The following is a 19,424-nucleotide window of genomic DNA, read 5'->3' as shown; positions in this document are numbered from 1 at the left end:
ACACCAGGTTATAGTCCAACAGGTTTAATTGGAAGCACACGAGCTTTCGGAGCGCCGCTCCTTCATCAGGTGATTGTGGAGGACACAAATCTAAGGCACAGAATTTATAGCAAAAATTTACAGTGTGATGTAACTGAAATTATACATTGAAAAATACCTTGATTGTCTGTTCAGTCTTTCATCTGTTCGAATACCATGATCGTTTCACTTATTTCTTGTGTAAATCACAAAACTCTTTTTTTTTAAAAAAGTTGCATTTTCAGGTTAACTGTAACATTGACTGTTACCTAGACAATATGTCCAAAGTGTTAGCCCCCTGTGTTCTCTTGTCTATGCCATGATGTTTAGATTGATTCTAATCTGAAAAGTGAGAATAGAGTTTTACATGAATTCCTGCAGTTTTTGAGCTCAGAGTTTTACATGAATTCATGCAATTTTTGAACAAAGTACAATGTAACTCTGCAAGTACAAATACACCCCACAAAACATATGTGTGCATGAAGGTTCGTCTGTTTGTGTGTTTGTGTATGTGTGTTTTTCTGGGTTGAGGGTCGTGAGTGTGAGAGGGAGTGTATATGTGTGTGTAGTGATGTAGAGTCTCTTAAGTCTGTGAGGGGGTGCATATGTGAGTGTGGCAGTCTCTGTGCGTGTCTGGGTGGGGGCTGTGAGTGTCTGTAAGAGAGAGTGTATATGTGTGTGCATGAGTGCAGTATGGTCTCAGTTTCTGAGCGGATGCCTGTGTGAGTGTGGGTGTCTGTAAGGGTGTGTGGGAGTGTCTGTGTGCGTGTCTATGTACATGTGTGCCCGTGTGTATGTGTGTGTATAGGAGTGCCTGTGTATGTGTGCGTGTAGTGGTGTCTGTGTCTGTGTGTGTATAGTGCAATGGTGGTCACCTGTAATGTGACATGACCCCAAGATCCCGGTTGAAGCCCTCCCTATGGGTACCGAAATTAGCTGTCAGCCTCTGCTCGGCCACTTTTCGCTGCTGCCTGTCCTGAAGTCCGCCTTGGAGGATGGTCACACGGAGGTTGGAGGTTGAATGTCCTGGACCACTTAAGTGTTCCCCAACTGGGATGGAACACTCCTGTCTGTTGATTGTTGTGCGGTGCCCATTCATCTGTTGTCGTAGCCTTTGCTCGGTTTCCCAGTGTTTGTTCAGTGACTGTGATTAATGCCAATCTCAATTGATTCTAATTATCCCAGTGGAGGGTTTTAATGATAAATGGGCGCCGTTCAATGTGTTATCCCATAACATGAGCGGGAGCATCACCGACAGCACTGATAGGGATCAGCAGATCCAGAGAGAGGGGGAGGAGAGATCAGAATCTGAAAACATTAGACTGGAATGTTCCAAAAATGGATCAGATGAATGAATCAATGGATGAATCATTGGACTGGCATGTTCCAACAATAGACAGGAGTTTATCAAATTATGTTTGGTATCTTTCTGCATTTTATTGGTGGTCATTATCATTGCGGATCTATTACGCTCTTCTCATTGTTCAATATTTTTATTATCCTTTCCTAGGTATGTTTGGCGTTCCTGGTAAGTGTCACTGTCAAGTTTTTTTTTTCTCTATAAACTAGTTATGACTGTATTACTGGTCTTTCATATAGTCTACACTTCTTGTCGCTATTATTGTTCCTCCTGAAACTCTCAATCCAGATATTCACTCTACAGAATACTACTAACTTCATCAATGAACGTGTTCAATTACTGTCTCCCTCTCTGCTCTGGCAGTGTTACTCATGGGTCTCGATGTTGACCTACTCAGCTCCAGCGTAGAACTACAATTTATTGTATCATGGCCTTTGTTATTTAAATATTAACAGCATGGAGGTCACTCTCTACTGTTCTGGTTACAAACTTCACTTCCTTCCACTGTTTCCATCCCATCCCTGGCCAATATCTGCAGCTGAAGCAGACAAGTCACAACTGTGTGTGGTCCCTTTGACAATTAGCTCATTCTTCACACCATTCCCTGGCCTTTTCACTCCTGAATATATTGCACTGGTTTATTCCATCTGCTGTTTGAATCTTGAGCTATGAAATACAGTCTTAATGAAGCCAATAATCTGCTGCTGCCGCTCCCAGCTTAAAACCTGCCAAAGCAAATCTGCTTCGAACTCACGCCAAACTCCCATCCATCTGTCATTCATGTGCATGCCGAAATATATTGCTATTGTGACTGGCAATGACTTTATTTTAACATTCTCAAACACATTACCTCATCTGTCCATGAAACTTCTCTCGTTCCCTTTCTGTTGATTAACAAAAAGCCTGCCAGTTGTTCGTATTTAAAATAGTTTCCTCCATGTGCGTTCCTTCTCAAACAATGAGTTTCGCATTCAACCATGCCTATCGCGCACGCACACACACGCACTCTCTCTCTCAGTTTCTGATGAGCACACACACAATCGCAGCAAACCTTCCCATTGTAGGCAGTAACCTGATGCGAGTATGGTTAGAATACGATAGTAAAGTTTGCATTACTCTCTATGCTGGGCAGATAGTGCAGTTTACTGAGCAACACACTAGCATGCTCTGCACAGCTCTCCATGCTGGGCTGTCATCTTGTCCCAGTTTATGTTGTTTGTGGTGTTCTGTGAAGCAAATTGAGAATTTGATGTAACAAACCATTCCAGCTGATCTGACAATGCCTTTATTCGATGTTCTCATTCTTGTCATTTTACTCTCGAAGATCTCACTTCTCCAGTTCGTCCCACTGCCCTGTCTGATTCCCCATATTTCCACGACATCTTTTCCGTTAATTAACTGTCTGTTTCTGTCTTTAATGTGAATCTTTCTCTCCCTCTGTATTTTTCCCTGGGTTTAGCTTTTGGTTCCCTAGTGTATCAAGTGCTGGCATTGTGTGGTTCAGAAAGAGTGAAAAGGTGTGTTTCAGGCTGTTGTTCACTTCGCGGTATATCCCATGTGATGGACAGGGGTGTTTTAGAAGTTATGAGACACATCCTTGTAACTTGGTCTGTACCTGAATTTGTCCCTCTCCGGTGACCTTGCGATCAGTAACACGAGGAAGTCCCTTAAGTAAAGGACCAGGCATCTAAATTGTGTGACAATGCTGTCACTTTTCTTAAAAAAAAGATTATTTTCTCCTTTTTAAAATAAGAGATCTTAAAGGCCAAACTGCCTACTGAAAACGGCTCAAGTAAACAACTTACGACGCTTTTAGGGTTTATAATAAATAGCAGTAACAACGGCCTCGTAACTTATCCCCAGCTGCTACTCTCTCTGAAAACTGACTTGATACTGTTTCCTCCTGAATTGGAGAACTGTATGAAGTATGTATGTCTGAATGTTCCTTTTTACCAAGGAGTGTGTTTATGGAATGTTAGTATATTGGAACAGTTCATCTATAGAAGGTATTATATCCATTATTCGGTTAAGGTTTCCAATAGTAAAATTATTCTAAATTCCTCGTCATTTTGAATGGATTTTCATTAGAGTGTTTAAATATATTGTGTTTTGCTTAATGGTGGGTGGGTTTGACTAGTAGCATCACATCTGGAAAACCTAATTCACATCTACCTTTAAAATAGGAAAAGGGTGGCATCCAAGTTACCCTCTTACACTGGTTTGAGGCAGTCGAGTTGGTCTATAGCAAACTGGGGACTCTTGTCTGGTTCTAAATCGATAACACCAAATTGGGTTTAGAATTACAATCCCTACAGTCTGCAAACAGGCCAATAGACCCAACAAGTCCACACTGACCCTCCGAGGAGTAACCTACCCAGACCCATTACTCTACCCTAATATTTACCCCGAAAAGGATCCTAACCCACATACATCCCTGAAAACGATGAATAATTTAGCATGGCCTATTCACCTGACATGCACATCTTTGGATTGTGTGAGGAAGCCAGAGCATCCAGAATAAGCTCATGCAGACACTGGAGATTATGCACCGGGAGAATATTCGGTACAAACGTCGCATATGGTAGTTGTTAGTGTCTTTTATTCCGGATGTTGAATTTGGTTGGTTTAAACAGTGTTTTGTGTATAAAGATTCTTTCAGTCACTAAGAGTTCTCTGGGTGTGGAAGAAGTAAACTTGGGGGTTTTACAAAAGGTAATGAAGGCAAAGCTGTAGGAATTGACAGACAAGCTGGAGTTGCGTTTGCTTTTGTCTGTGCGAAAATGAGAGATAATTACAGCTATAGTTCCGGAATTACATTGGACGGAACCGCCATCAGACGCTTTCGAAATGGCTAGAATTCAATTTCAAATGAGGCACTTTGAACATGAGAAGGAATTGAAACAGTTTGAATTATGATGAAAAGTAGAAATAAAATAAAAGGAAATGAAGAAGGAAGAGAGAAAAGGAGAGAAGAAAAGCAGAGAGTTCCAACTTAAACAGTTAGCAATTAGAGAGGAAAGTTGACATAGAAGGTGGAGATCCAGGTAGACGGTAGGCGGGATGAAGAGGATTGTGAGGTTGAGCAACCCTGTAATAGCCAATGGCCTAATGAGGTTCTGTTTAAATACATCCAGGCATTATCTAAGTTTGATGAGAAGGATGGGGAAGCCTTTTGAATTTCATTTGAGAAAGTGGCTAAACTAATGCAGTGGCCAGTGACCATGTGGATTTAGTTGATCCAAACAAAGCTGGTAGGTATTTGCATCCCTATTGGAGGAGGTATCTGGCCAGTATGGGGTGGTGAAGAAAGCCATCTGAAGTGCATATGAGCTTGTGCTAGAAGCCGACAGTCAGCGTTTCAGGAATCTAGAAAACGGTCCCTGGTTAAACTCACATTGAGTTTGAAAGGATAAAACAAAGTAATTTTGAATAGTGGGTAAGGGTATTAAAAACAGAGCAAAGCTATGACACTGTTAGAGAGATTCTTATGTTGGAGAAGTTCAACAATTCACTTCCTGCAGTCGTGAGAACTCGTGTGGAAGAGCATTTACAACGGCAAGATTAGAAGCTGAAATGGCTGATGATGATGATTTGGTTCAGAAATGAAAGTTTGGTTTCTGTGAGGCATGGAGAAGAATGCGCGAGATCTTAAAATATATACTTGTGAAAGTAAGCTTTACTGGCATAGGCCAGGAGTAGCAGGGAAAGATGTTACAGCATTAAGAGGTACAGAAGCATGTAACTCTTTTATGCTGAGACATGAGGAGCTATGTCATTCAGAAGGACTGTTGGAGAGATGAGAAGTGCTCCATTATGTAACGTGTGGTTGGAGTGTCCAGTGGAATCATCAACAGATTTATTCCACAATGGGGAAGGAGGTCTTGAGCCTTTTGTTGGCGTTACAACGTTTCAGCATTTAAATTGCGAATAACATACATGAGCCAAATCTTTATCACTGATCGTGATCCCTTAAAATTTTGGAGAAGTTTAGGGAAGGGAAGACCAGTCTGTTTCGATTGAGCTTATTATTGCTGCAATTCAATTTGAAATTATACAGGTGACAGGGCGAGGAAACCTAAATTTTGACACGTTGTGGAGACTTGGATGAAGAAAGACAAAGGCATTCTGTTGCAGGAGTAAAATGATTGAAATCTAATCTAGTTGTGAACATTTGTATGGTCAGAGTCAATGCTTTATATATATACATATATATATAAGGAAGTCTAAAATGAATCCACACTTGTATATTGATCGATTATTTTATTAAAGGTGGAGTCGTGAGGATACTATCACTGTAAAAAGGTTATTTTCTTTTGGATTTTCTTTTGAATAGAGGTTTTAAATGCAAAGGTGCAGAACTGCTGTCTAAAAACAGTTAAAGCAAATAACTGAGAAAGCCTTTAGGTTTCATTAAAGCGGTGGTAAAAATGGAAGGGCAGTGGCCAGCTCTCCCAGACCAGGTTTCCTCATTTTGTTTTTAGCTGCAGCATTCAGAAGCTGTTGGGGATTCTAGAAGGGTTGGAAGTTTCAATACATGATCCCCAGCTGCTTTTCTCTCTGAGATCTCTGTTGATGCTGTTTCCCCCTGGATTGGAAAACTGCTGTAAGGATCTGTATTTGAATATATCTTTGTGCCAAGCGGTGTAAACCAAGTAGGTATGGTATCTATTGTTTGTGTAAGTGTTCCAACATATAAGCTAGCCCGAAATTTTCTTTTCTTTGATTGTATTTTAACTAAAGCATTTGAATAGATTATATTTTGCTTAATGTCGAGTGGTTTGACCAGTTGCAACATATCTGTAAGGCACACTTCTCATCTATATTCAAAATAAGGAAAGGTTTGGATCTAAACGGCCTTCTTTCAATATTTTGCGGGGATATGGACTGGTCCACAACACTTGTACCAAGTGGTTTCTGACTGGCTCCTGTAATTGAAAAGTTAGTCCAGCAGCTGGGGATGGTTTGCTGGAGGTTGTGCTGTGAGCTGCTTCCGACATTCAGGGAGACCTGAGGATTTGGTGACCCAACTCTGGATGGAGCATGGGGACTGTAGTTACAGCATCTGGGTCTGCAACACGAACAACAAATGGAGCAGGGGCTGCAGAGAGGGGAAGCACTGAAACCACGGCGTCAGTGTGTGTGCGGGGAAAGGGATCTGCTATATCCACCCCGGGTTTTCCAGGAACAGCTTCCCAAGCTCCACTTAACCAAGGAGCAGAGTGTAAGGGGCCCTGACTGAACAAGGAGCTGGTCATAGAATGGTGGCACCTCCTTCAACACGACCTGCAGCTTCACACCAGGGGGAGGAGGATGCTGCCAGTGACTGTGAGTGTCACTGTTTCATTCAGCTTCTATAATCCAGAACTTTCCAGGCAGGACGAAGTGACATATCCATCATCTCCCAGTATCTCAACATCAATGTCACCATTCGGTGAAGGAGTATATATATGGTGGATGAGGTATATAGCTTGTTTCTCCCTCAGCAGGGAGCTGCCGGGTGTATCCAGTGTAGTGGGTTTGCCGATGGTGTACATGGCATCTGCAGGGTATCCATGTCAATGGGGAGAGGTAGAGGAACTGAAGGAGTTCTCTCTCTATTAATGTTGCAGTGTGCCCATCACAGTGCATCATATTGGTGAATACCCACTGTCCTGGCAGCAGTCATGGCCTCTTCATTCAGAAGCAGTCAGCCATTCCCATCGTCATCGGGTCTCCACGTAGAAAGAAATGAATATATCTTGAATAAAGGCCGTCCCCTTGATGTACGTTTCAAAACACCATCACCACCATCAATCAACCACATCAAAGTATTCCATGTGTTCGGAGAGCAATGGGGTCACTTGGAGTGTCTGGGAGCTGACGATCAGGGATGGAGCAAAACCTCCCATGTCTGAACGGATCTGAGTGGACCCCCCAGGACACAGTATCATTAAGTCCTGTAATCTCTCTCCATTTTAGTAACATATTGCTTTCCATTATTCCTGTAAATGAAATGACAGGTTATATCATGTTAAATTCCACCTGCCAAACTATTATCTATTATCTTTACCCCTCTGAATCTACTTGCAGACTTTCCACCCTCTCTTGGTAATTTAATCTCTTGCTTACCACAGCGACATCACCAAACTCAGCACCTGTATATCTGTTCAATTTCTCTTCATAAGACAAACACTTCAAATATGGAATCAATCTAATGAAGCTCCTCTGAATTGCCTCCAATGGAAATAGCTCATTCTGCAGGACACCCAAACTGTACTCCAGTTGCAACCTCACTAATGCCTTGCATAGCTACACCAACACTCCCTACCTTTCTACTCTATCCTTTTATAAATAACCACTGAAATTATGCTTGCAGTTCTCATTACGACAGTACCCGCAGGCAGGTTTTCTATGATATTCAAGCAGACACCCAGATCCCTCTGCACCTAAGCACTTTGTACTTTCTCTCCATTTAGATAATAATTTGTCTTTCTATCACACTGGCCAACTTGAATAGCCCCATATTTATTCACTTTAATTTTCCTTGCCAAATGTTGGCCCGTTCACCCAACCTGTCCATATAGTTTTAAAATCTCTTGCATCATCATTCCGAAGTAATTTCCCACCAATGTTAGTGTCATCTGAAAATGTGGCATTGTATCTTCTATCCCATCAACCGAGTACAGTAATAACATCGATCGCAAATGGTTGAGGCATGAGAACTGAAATCAATGGCACCCCACAAATTGCATTTGCCAAAATAAAATGACACACTTATTCCATCTGACTCCATTTTGTTGGTTAACCAATCCTCCATCCAAGCTAATACATTACTCCTCAACCCATGTTGTCTCATCTTACCACTTACTCTTTGGAGAAGCGACATATCCGATGCCTTCAGGAAGACAAGATATGTTCTATCTCCAGGATTCCCACGATCCACCTTGTTTGTGACATCTTCAAATAACTCAACCAAATAATTGAAACACGATTTAGCCTTCATAAAACCATGTTGACTCTGACGAATTGTGGTTTAAGTTTGCAAATGTCTTGAACAATGGATTCTAATAATTTGCCTTAAATTACAACAGTTTATTGTTACACTTTAGTCCCTAATGTATGCCATTATTACAAGTTCTTCCCTTTCGAAAACCTTTACTTTTTCTTTGAATTCCTGTTTAATGGGCACAAGGCTTTAAGAGATCTGCTCCAATTCCTGTGTAAGATCCATGTGTGACTGAATGGAGTCATCATCCTGCTGGTGTACAATATCGATGGGCTGACGTCTTTCTGGTGTTCCCATGTTGTCATCTCCAAGGCCAGAATAACCTCATCCTGTTGATGCTTTAGAGGATTGGGAGATTATGGAATCTTCCTGTTGCTGTGTAACATTTTAAAGGGCTGATGGGTCTTCTCATACTTCGCCATCACAGATGGATATACTGAACGGTCTCCTCATGTATCCTGAAGATGGGACCAAGGGATTGATTGGTCTTCTCTTCTTCCCATACAACAATCACGTGTCTAAATTACCTCTTCCTTTCTCATGAAAGAAGTCTCAGATAGTTTTTATCCTTATCCAATTCCCTTGCAATAGTCTCGGTGAGTCTGAATGGCCTCCTGTTATCCCAGTGTAACAATCTCCAGTCAATGTGTGACCTCTTCCAGTTCCTATGTTACAGACATGAGGAGGCTGAATGGACTGATCCTGTTGCTGTTTAACAGGATACTGGTGCAGCATAGGCTCGAGTGGCTGATTGGCCTCCTTCTGACAGTGTATATCAGGCTCCAGGGGCTGAATAGCCTCGTCCTGTTTTGGTGTAACAGGTTTGAAGGCCTGAATATCCTCCTGTTGTTCTTGTGTAACAGGCTGGAGAACGGAATGGATTCCTCCACTATCTGTGTAATTCACTTCACATGTTGAATCCTTCTATCATCTATGTTCAAATAAGATCATCTTCAATTTTTGTAAACTCCAATGGCTACTGGGTCAACCTGATCATCCTTTCATTATAAGTTAGCACCTTCATTGCAGGAATCAGTTGAGGGAACCATCTCTGTGCTGCGTCCAATTTAAAACATCCTTTCTTCATTGAAGAGATTAAATCTGTACACACTACTCCAGATGTGATCTCACTAAGACCTTGTACAGCAGCAGCAATACTTTACCAGCCTGCTTTAAGGTTCCCACCCAGCTCGGAGATGTCTCAGCTCTCTGGGGGAATACAGAGCATTGTTGGAAGATCATTGTCCAAAGGGGGTGCGACGGGGGAGGTAGCTGGGATTGCGATAGGTAGATAAAGGTGAGGTTGAAAGTGATAGGTGATTAAGGGAGACAGAACGCCTCATCTGCTGCAACCATTAATCCCAATGTGGTCTTCTCTACATTGGCGAGGCAGGAGGTCAACTTGTGGATCATTTCAGCGAACATCTCTGGGACAGCCAGACTGAACAACTCCATCGCCTTTTGGCTGAGCACTTTAAATCCCCTTCCCACTCTGCCAAGGACATAAGGGCACTGGGCCTGCTCTATCGCCAAACCCATGCCACCAGAAGCCTGGAGGAAGAAAGCCTCATCTTCTGTCTTGGGACCTTCCAAACACAGGGGGTCATAGTGGATTTCTCCATTTCCTCTAATCCCACCTTATCCTACTCCAAACTTCCAAGTTAGCACCGCTCTTTTGAATGTTCCTATGTGTCCACCTTCCTCCCTATCAATCTGGTCCATCCTCCTCTCCGACTATCACTTTCAACCACACCTTCATCTACCTATTAGATAAAAGGAGGCAGCTTAGAAAAATGCCAAGTGTTGCAGTGAGCCAGTGGATTCAGAGAAATGTAGGACCCAGCAAAGGATGACCAAGAATCTGAGAAAAAAATCAAAATGAGAAAAAGCGTGCAAACGAAAGAAAAACATAAAGACTGCTAAAAAGCGTCTATAATGCTTGAAAAAAAATAAAAACAAGGTCAGATGTGGAACAGTTGGTGCGCGTTCAGGATAATTTACTGCAGAGAACAGAGAAATCGCAGGGAAAAGAAACAGTTTCTTTGCGTCTATCTTCATGGAAGAATGTCCAGAAAATCTTCCAGAAATACCAAGTGACCATGGGACTTGTGTAAGTAAAGTCTAAGATCATTCTTATCTTTGTAAAGAAAGCTGGATCGAATATTTATAAATCTGACAGACTAGATGTACTTGATACAAGAATTTCAGAGGAAGCAGCAATAGACATATTGATTGCATCGAGGATTTTCACTTTATTTTCCGACACATTCCCGAAAGGCATTTAGCCAATCTGGATCAGGCAAAGCTTATAAATATTATCCAACAGTTTAAGAAATGTTGAATTTGGAGAGTGGTGAACTACAGACCAGTTATCTTGTCACTCGCAATCAAGTATCTGTTGGACTCGATAATAAAGAACATGCTACTAGATATTTAGAAGGTAATAACATAACTGGGTAGTGTGAGAATGTACCGATGAAAGGAAACCCAGAAGTGGCAAACATATTTTTGGAATGGTTTGAAGATGATTCTTGTGGACATAGGCAATGATGAACCATTGGATAACGTATAGTTGGATATTCATGAGCTTTTTCTAAAGAACTCACACTGTAAGTTCATAAGAAACATTAAACCGAGAGATATTGGGAAGAACATATGCCACTGGGAAAGTAAAAATTCAGTTTACATTCATGTGAATGTAATTGGAAGATAGAGGATGTCGTGCACCAGTTGCATCGAGCGTTGGTGAGACTAAACATAGAGTATTGTGTATCGTTCGGAGTCCCAATCTAAGAAAGAATATATTGACTACAGAGGAACTGCAAAAGGTATTATCCAGATTAAATCCGTAAAATGGCAAGATTGTCTGCTGGGGAACCTCAGCCTGTAATCTCGAGTTTCAAAACATCAGAGTTGATTGTCGTGACTCTGAGAAACATCGAAAGGACTGAATAACAGAGGGACATGGAGAAGTACAAGTAGGCGAGATCTGGGAGAATCCCATGATATTCTACATGGACAAATAGGACAGAATAATCAGCAAACAGCTAGTGTCCATTAGAAACCAAAGGGGCAATCTGTGTGTCAAGCTGGAGAACATTGATGGAATGTTACATGAGACCTTCTCATCTATTTTACTTGGGAGAAGGAGGATGCAGGTACAGAATTCAAGAAGATGGACTAGGAAGCTCTTGAACAGATTGATGTAAAATACGATCAGGGATTTGAGGTTTTGTTCTGTACAAATTTGGACCAATCTCCATGTCTGAATGAGTTGTATTACAGGCGGTTGTTGGGGTCAAAGGAGGAAAGACACTGACTGAATATTTTAATTAGAATCTGACCATAGGGGAGGTACCAGAGAACTAGAGAACTGCTAATACAATTCCACTTCACAGTAAGGGTGGGAGAGATAGACCAGGGAACTATAGACGAGCGAGTATTAGATCACTGTTAAGGAAACTACTGGATAAAATAGGTAAGGAGAAAATCGAACTCCAATCAGAGTCGCAAGGTTTGATCAGGGATAATCATCATGACTTTATCAGAAGGAAGTCACATCCAATGGATTTGATTGAATTAGTTTGAGGAGGTAGATTATTTAGTTTTGTAGGAAGGCCTTTGACAAATTTCCACCTGGGAAACTGAAAAATAAAGTAAAATCTCACAATATGATGGATAACTTGGCAAGTTACAACGAAAATTGTCTTAGTAGCAGGCAACAGAGGGTGGTGGGAGAAGGCTGTTTGTGTGACTGGAAACCAGTGTCCCCTGGTGTACCACAGAGATCAGTGTTGTGTCCCTTATTCTTTGTGTTATTCATAACAAAATATAGATCTGAACGTGGAGGGGGGCTAGGTAGAGAGTGGGGAAGGTGTAATAAGTAAGTGTATGTTTGACATAAAAATTGGCTGAGTGGTTAGCAGTGAGGGGGAAGGCCTTAAGTTTACAGGAAGATGCAGATGGAATGGTCAGATGGGCAGATCAATGGCAGATGGAATGTAACCCTGATAAATATGAGGTGATGCACTTTGGGAGATGGAACCAGGCAGGGGAGGACTCAATGAATGGCAGCACACTGGGAAGCTCAGATTGTGCTTCTCCACACATCCCTGAATGTGACTGGACAGGTTAATGCTTAAACATGTGTTGCTGGAAAAGCGTAGCAGGTCAGGCAGCATCAAAGAAACAGGAAAATCGATGTTTCGGGCAGATCCCTGAAGAAGGCTTATGCCCGAAACGTTGATTCTGCTGCTCCTTTGATGCTGCGCTTTTCCAGCAACACATTTTTTAGCTCTGATCTCCAGCATCTGCATTCCTCACTTTCTCCTGGACAGGTTAATGGACTAGTTAAGAATTGGACCTTGGGTGTAGCGTTTCCTAATCAGGGTGTAGATTATAAGAGCAATACAGGGCTTTGGTTCGGCAAAAAATGGAGTACTGTATGTAGCTCCGGGAACCACATTCCAGGAAGGATGTGATTGTACTGGAGAGGGTGCAGAGGTGATTCACCAGGATGTTCCCTGGGATGGAGCATATCAGCTATGGAGAGAGGCTGGATAAGCTCGGGTTGTTTACTTTGGAGCAGAGAAAGCTGAGGAGTCAGTGATTCAGAAGGATAAGATTATAAGCGACACGGACAGGGTGGATAGGCAGCAGCTGTTCCTTTTAGTGAGAGGGTCAAGTACAAAGGAGCACACTTTTAAGATGTGGGCGGCACGGTGACACAGTGGTTAGCACTGCTGCCTCACAGCGCCAGAGACCCGGGTTCAATTCCCGCCTCAAGCGACTGACTGTGTGGAGTTTGCACATTCTCCCCGTGTCTGCATGGCTTTCCCCCCACAGTCTAAAGATGTGGAGGCTAGGTGAATTGGCCATGCTAAATTGCCTGTAGTGTTAGGTTAGAGGTATAGGTGGTTGCGCTTTGGCGGGTCGCTGTGGACTTGTTGGGCCGAAGGGCCTGTTTCCACACTGTAATGTAATCTAAAGTGAAGAGTTTGACGTTCAGCGATGATTTAAACATTTTTTCACCTCGAGGTCTGGAGTTCGGGGATTACTTCCTGAGAGGGGAGTGATCAACTCACAATCGTTAAAAAGTACTTGGACGAGCAATTGGAAGTGTCATAACATTCCAGGCGATGGGCCTGCTGTAGGAAAGTGGGACTAGTATAGATCGTGCTGTATTTCTGTTGGCATAGAGTCTATGCGCCTGTGAGTATATGGTGTGGAAGGTCAATTATTGAGCAGTTTAAGGCAGGAATTGATGGATTTCTGAAGAGTTATATTCATAAGTGTTATCAGAGTGAACTGTATTAGCCTGTTAAATTATGTCAATGTGAGAAATATGAGAAAACAAGTGCAGTTTCCTTACAGTTTGAAATCAGAGAATGGAGAATGGGGAACAGGGAAATGGCAGAACTATGAAGCCACGACTTCAGTTCTGTCTTCACAGAACTTTCCGACAATACAAGGAAAACCGAGTCTGGTGTGGGAAAATGGTAGAGTACATGGAACAATAACATAGTAAGTAAATGGTTGAGCAGAAATTATTGTTACTGAAAGTAATGGTCATAAACAACACCAACATACATTTATGAAATGGGAATTATGTTTGAGAAACAAACTGGGAGACAAATGAAAGAGAAGCAATGGATGTAAAACATTTTGATTTTTAGAAAAATGTTGGTAAAGCTCCAAGCCCAATTTGCAAAATCAAATCTGAGTGGATTGGGGCTAATATATGGACATGTTTCTAGAATGGGACAGCTGGCAGGAAACGGTGAATCGAAATAAACAGACTCGACAAGTAATAGCCTGACATTTTCTGAAAGGTATGATTCGGTGAGTAGACTATGTCCCAGACTCCCCATTACCTTCCCCAGATATCTCCTGTCTCATCAGCAGGACGGACACAGCAGAAGTGGCGGCACAGTGGGATACAGTTGGAAGGGAATTGCTCTTGGAGTCCTCAACAGTGACTCTATATCCCATGAAGTCTCATGGCATTAGTTTGCACATGGGAAAGGAAACCTCCTGCTGATTACCATGTACCAGCCTCTCTCAACTGATGACTCAGTACTCCTCCATGCTGACCAATACTTGGAGGAAGCACTGAGGGTAGCACGTACGCAGGATGTACTCTGGGTGGGGGATTTCAATGTTCACCATCAACAGTTTCTCAGCTACAGCAATACTGATCGAGCTGGCCAGGTCCTAAAGGATATAACTGGCGGCAGGTGGTGAAGGAACCGACAAGAGGAAAATACATACTTGACCACAGCCTTACTAATCTGCCAGTTGCAGAAGTATCTGTCCATGACAGTATCGGTAAGAGTGACCATCGCATAGTCATTGTGGAGATAAAGTCACACCTGCACATTGAGAATAGCCTCAACCATTGTGGGTGGTACTATCATGGTGCTAAATAGGACAGACTTCGAACAGATCTAGCAGCTCAAATCTGGATGTCCATAAGGTGTTGTGGGTCATCAATAGCAGTGGAATTGTACTCCCGCATAACCTCATGGCCTGGCATATCCCCTCGCAACAATTACCATCAATCTAGAGGATCAACATTGGTTCAATGGAGTGTGCAGTAGGGCAGGAGCAGCACCAGGCATACCTGACAATGAGGTGTCAGCCTGTTGAAGCCACCAAACAAGACTACATGTGCGCCAAACAGCATAAGCAGGAAGTGATAGACAGAGCTAAGTGATCCCACAAGCAACGGTTCAGATCTAAGCTCTGCAGTCTTTCCACATCTCGTCGAGAAACATTGGGGACAATTAAACAATTCACTGGAGCAAGAGATTCCACAAATAACCCCTTCCTCCATGATGAAAGAGCCCAGCACTTCAATGTATAAGATAAGGCTGATGCATTCGCAACAATCTTCAGTCAGAAGTGCTGAGTGGATGATCTTCCAGTTGTCCACAGCGATTCAGTTACCAGTCATCAGCCAATTTGATTCAGTCCACGTGATATCCAGAAACGGTTGGAGATACTGGATACTCCATAGGGTCCATAATCTGACAATATTCTGGCAATAGTACTGAATACTTGTACTCCATAACTTGCCACTCCCCTAGCCAAACTGTTTCAATACAGTTACAACAATGGCTTTCCCCGATTATGTAGAAAATTACCAAAGTATTTCCTGTATATAAAAAAGCAAAACAAATCCAATCCGGCCAATTACCACTTCATCAGTCTATTCTCGATCATCAGTAAAGTGGTGGAAGGTCTTAGTGCTTTTAAGCAGCACCTGCTCAGCAATAACCTGCTCAATGACGCCCAGTTTGGGCTCCAGCAGGGCCACTCAGCTCCTGACCTCATTACCGTGGTTCAAACATGGACAAAAGAGCTTAATTACAGAGGTGGGGTGATGGTGACAGCCCCTTAAGTCAAGGCTGCCTTCTACCAAGTGTAGTATCAAGGGGTCTTAACAAAACTGGAATCAATGGGTTTCAGAGGAAAACTCCCCGCTGGTTAGAATCGTATCTGACACGTAGGAAGATGGTCATGGTTGATAAAGGTCAGTCAACTCAGCTCCAAGTCTGCAGGAGTCCATCGAGCAGTGGCCGAAAACTTCTTCAGGGCTGCTTCATCAATGACCTTCCTTCCCTTTTAAGGTCAGAAGTGTGGATGTTCGCCAATGATTGTACAATGTTCTGCAACAATTGTGGCTCGTCAGATACTGAAGCAGTCCATGTTCAATTGCGATAAGTTCTGGAAAGTAACCAGGCTGACAAATGGCAAGTAATATTCAGGCCACACAAATGCCAGACCATGACCATCACTTATAAAATACAATCTAACCTGCCCCTTGGCATTCAATGGTGTTACTACCACTGAATCCCCCAGAATCAAAGTCCTGGTGGGTAATCATTTCTCAGAAACTCACTGGTCTCACCACATAAACACAATAACTACAAGAGCAAGTCAGGAGCTAGGAATACTGTGGCGAGTAACTCACATCCTGATTTCCAAAAGTCTGTCCATCATCTACAATGCATAAGTCAGAAGTGTGATAGAAGACTCCCAATTTGCCTTGATGAGTGCAGCCCCAACAACACTCAAGAAGCTTTATACCATCCAGGACAAAGCAACCAGTTTGATTGTCCCTATATCCACAATGCTCCACCATCAACGCTCAGCAGCAGCAGTGTTTTACTATCTATATGCTGTAGTGAAATGATTCATCAAAGATCCTCAGAGACCATCTTCCCAACACACGACCACGTCTATCTAGAAGGACAAGGGCTACAGATGTATGGAAGTACTATCATCTTTAGGTTCTCTCCAAGCCATTCACCACCCTGACTTGGAAATACATCACATCTCCTTCATAGCCGCTGGGTCAGATTCCCGGAATTCCCTCCCTAATGGCATTGGAGGTCAACAGCAGCAGGTGGACTGCAGCGTTCAACAAGGCAGCTCATCACCACCTTCTCAAGGGCAACTAGGTTCAGGTAATAAATGCTGGCCCAGCCAGTGACTCCCAGATTCACGAAATAAATAAATAGAAATGAACAGAGGAAGGTTGCTGAGGTGTCGCAGGGATCGGTGCTTGGGGCCCAGCTGTTCACAATACCCATTAAACATTGGGTTGCTGGAATCAGATACAATATATCCCAGCCTGCTGACAGCACTAACGGATGTGGGATTGTGAGTGGTTGAGGAGGATGTAAAAAAGCACTGAGAAGACTAAGACAAGTGGAGTGAATGGGTAAATACGTGACAGAGAGAGAACAATGTGGATAGAGGTGACGGTGTGCCCTTTGGTGAAAATGATAAATTGGCAGCCGACCATTTGAAAAGGATTGGTTGAAACATGTTGATTTACAAAGGGACGTGTGCTCCTTTTTGTTGTTTCCTTCTGCATAAACCTCTGAGGCCCCTGCAGCGCAGTGAGTCCTGCAACCAGAAGTCAATACTGGGCATGGCATTGGCACGCTGCCCAGTATATACAACCAGCAAGTGGGGAGCTATAACATTGAAAAGGATCTGGATCTACTTGTACACCAGTTACTGAAAGCAATATTGCAGAAACAGAAAGCAGGAAAGAAGATAAATGGTGTGCTGACCTTCATTTCAGGGGGATGTGAGTCCAGGAGAAATGGTGTCTTAATGTAGCTGTACAGGGACTTGGTGAGACATCATCTCAAACATTGTGCAGTATTGTGGACAGTTCTCATCTCCATACCTAATAAAGGACAAACCTGACATTGACAAAAAGCAGTGAAGGATGACCAGACTGATATCTGGGATGGCGAGCTTGTTGTGGGAGCAGAGTTTGTGGTGACTGAGCCAGTATTCCATGGGGTTTACGAAAATGAGTGGAGAAATCAGTGAAATGTACAAACCTCTGACAGGATGAGACAGATTTGAAGCAGGGATGATAATTCCCCTGGCTGGTACAGGCAGGTCACTCTGCATTGAGATGAGAATAAATTCCTGTACTCACTAACTGGTGAACATGGGGAATTCGCTCGCACCTGGAAACCAAGACACTAATTATAAATAAGGATTTAGAGACAGTAAAGGGATGGTTGGAGAGCAGGAGTACGGTGTGGAAATGAAAGGCCAACCATCATTATATTGAGTTGGGTAGCAAACTCGATGGACCAAACGTACTACTGCACTTCCTATTTTATAGCTTCCCAAGGTTACTCACATTAACGGATATGTACATCGTGTGGGGCAAGTGCATTGCGGAGATTTTTTTCATGAACTAGAATGGGGAGGCTCAAAGTGTTGTATGATCTACTCCTTTCCCAATGTTTCTGTGCAGTCTGTGGGAAAGCTCGGTAAATGTTGTCACAAGCTCTCAGATGTGAGGAAGGAGGTTTCTGCAGGGTCGACAGGACTGTGTTCCCATTCCCTTTTCCGACACTGATGCTGAGGCTGGGTGTTCTGTCCGGTTTCATCCTTTCAGACCTCGGAGTAGTTTGATACAAATGAGTGCCTTGATTGACCGTTTCAGAGACCATTGAAATGTTTATCACATGTCAGGGTCTTTGGAGTCAGTTTTAGGCCAGCCCAGAAAATCACGGGAGATTCACTTCCTAAAAGTACATTGGAGAAGGAAATTCTGTTTACAATCCATATTGGCTTCAAGGTCACTGTTACTGACACCAGATTTTAGATCTCGATATTTTATTAATTGCTTTTAACTTCCACCCGCTGCCAGATCATTAGCCTGGTCTGGATTAATAATCCAGTGACATTTCCACAGCACCATCTCCACATGGGGATCTATCGGAAACCATACTGAACGGGTTACTTCTGTGCTGCTTGACACTCTGTCAAAAAGAACTCCCACCAATTTGGCTGTTATGATGGGACTGAGGGGGTAGTAATTGGTCAGTTTGTAATATTTCCCGTCTTAGTGGACAGGACACAGCTGAATAATTTTCCACATTGCCAGGGAGATGTCAGGTTTGGAGCTGGAATGAAACAGCTTCCCCAGGGACACGGCTTGTTTTGCAGCACAAGTCTTCAGTCCTATTGCAGGAATGGGGTCAGGGCCCATTGTCTGTGTCGTATCTACTGTGTTCAGCTGTTTCTTCATGTCACATGCAGCGAATCAAATTGGCTGAAGACTGCCATCTGTGATTTTGTGGGCATCATGATGAGAGTGAGGTGTATCATCGACTCAACACTTATGGCAGAGGATGGTGCAGATAAAACATCCTTCTCTTTTACACTGATGTGCAGGTCTGTTCTATTATTTAGGATGGGGATGTTTGTGGAGCCCTCTCCTCCAGTCATTTGTTTTATCGTCCATCACCATTTATGACTGACTGTGGCAGAACTGCAGGGCTTCGTTCAGATCTGTTGGTCAAGTCTGGTAGCTTTAATGAGTTAGCATCAGGTTAAGATTCATGTGATTCTGACTCTGCCATGTTCACCCACACTCGTCACTGAGCCATAGATGGTATTCATGGTAATGACAGACTGAGGTGTCATCCTGGCAAAAGGTTACAGGTTGTGGTTGAATGCTGTTCTGCTGCTCCTGCTGCTGTGGTCTACAGCACTACATAAATACGCAGTTTCGAA

Source organism: Chiloscyllium plagiosum, unplaced genomic scaffold (genome assembly GCF_037043375.1).
Source record: "Chiloscyllium plagiosum isolate Xiang-an unplaced genomic scaffold, Cpla_swu_hap1 HiC_scaffold_39, whole genome shotgun sequence".
NCBI lineage: Eukaryota > Metazoa > Chordata > Chondrichthyes > Orectolobiformes > Hemiscylliidae > Chiloscyllium > Chiloscyllium plagiosum.
This window is presented reverse-complemented; position numbering follows the sequence as displayed.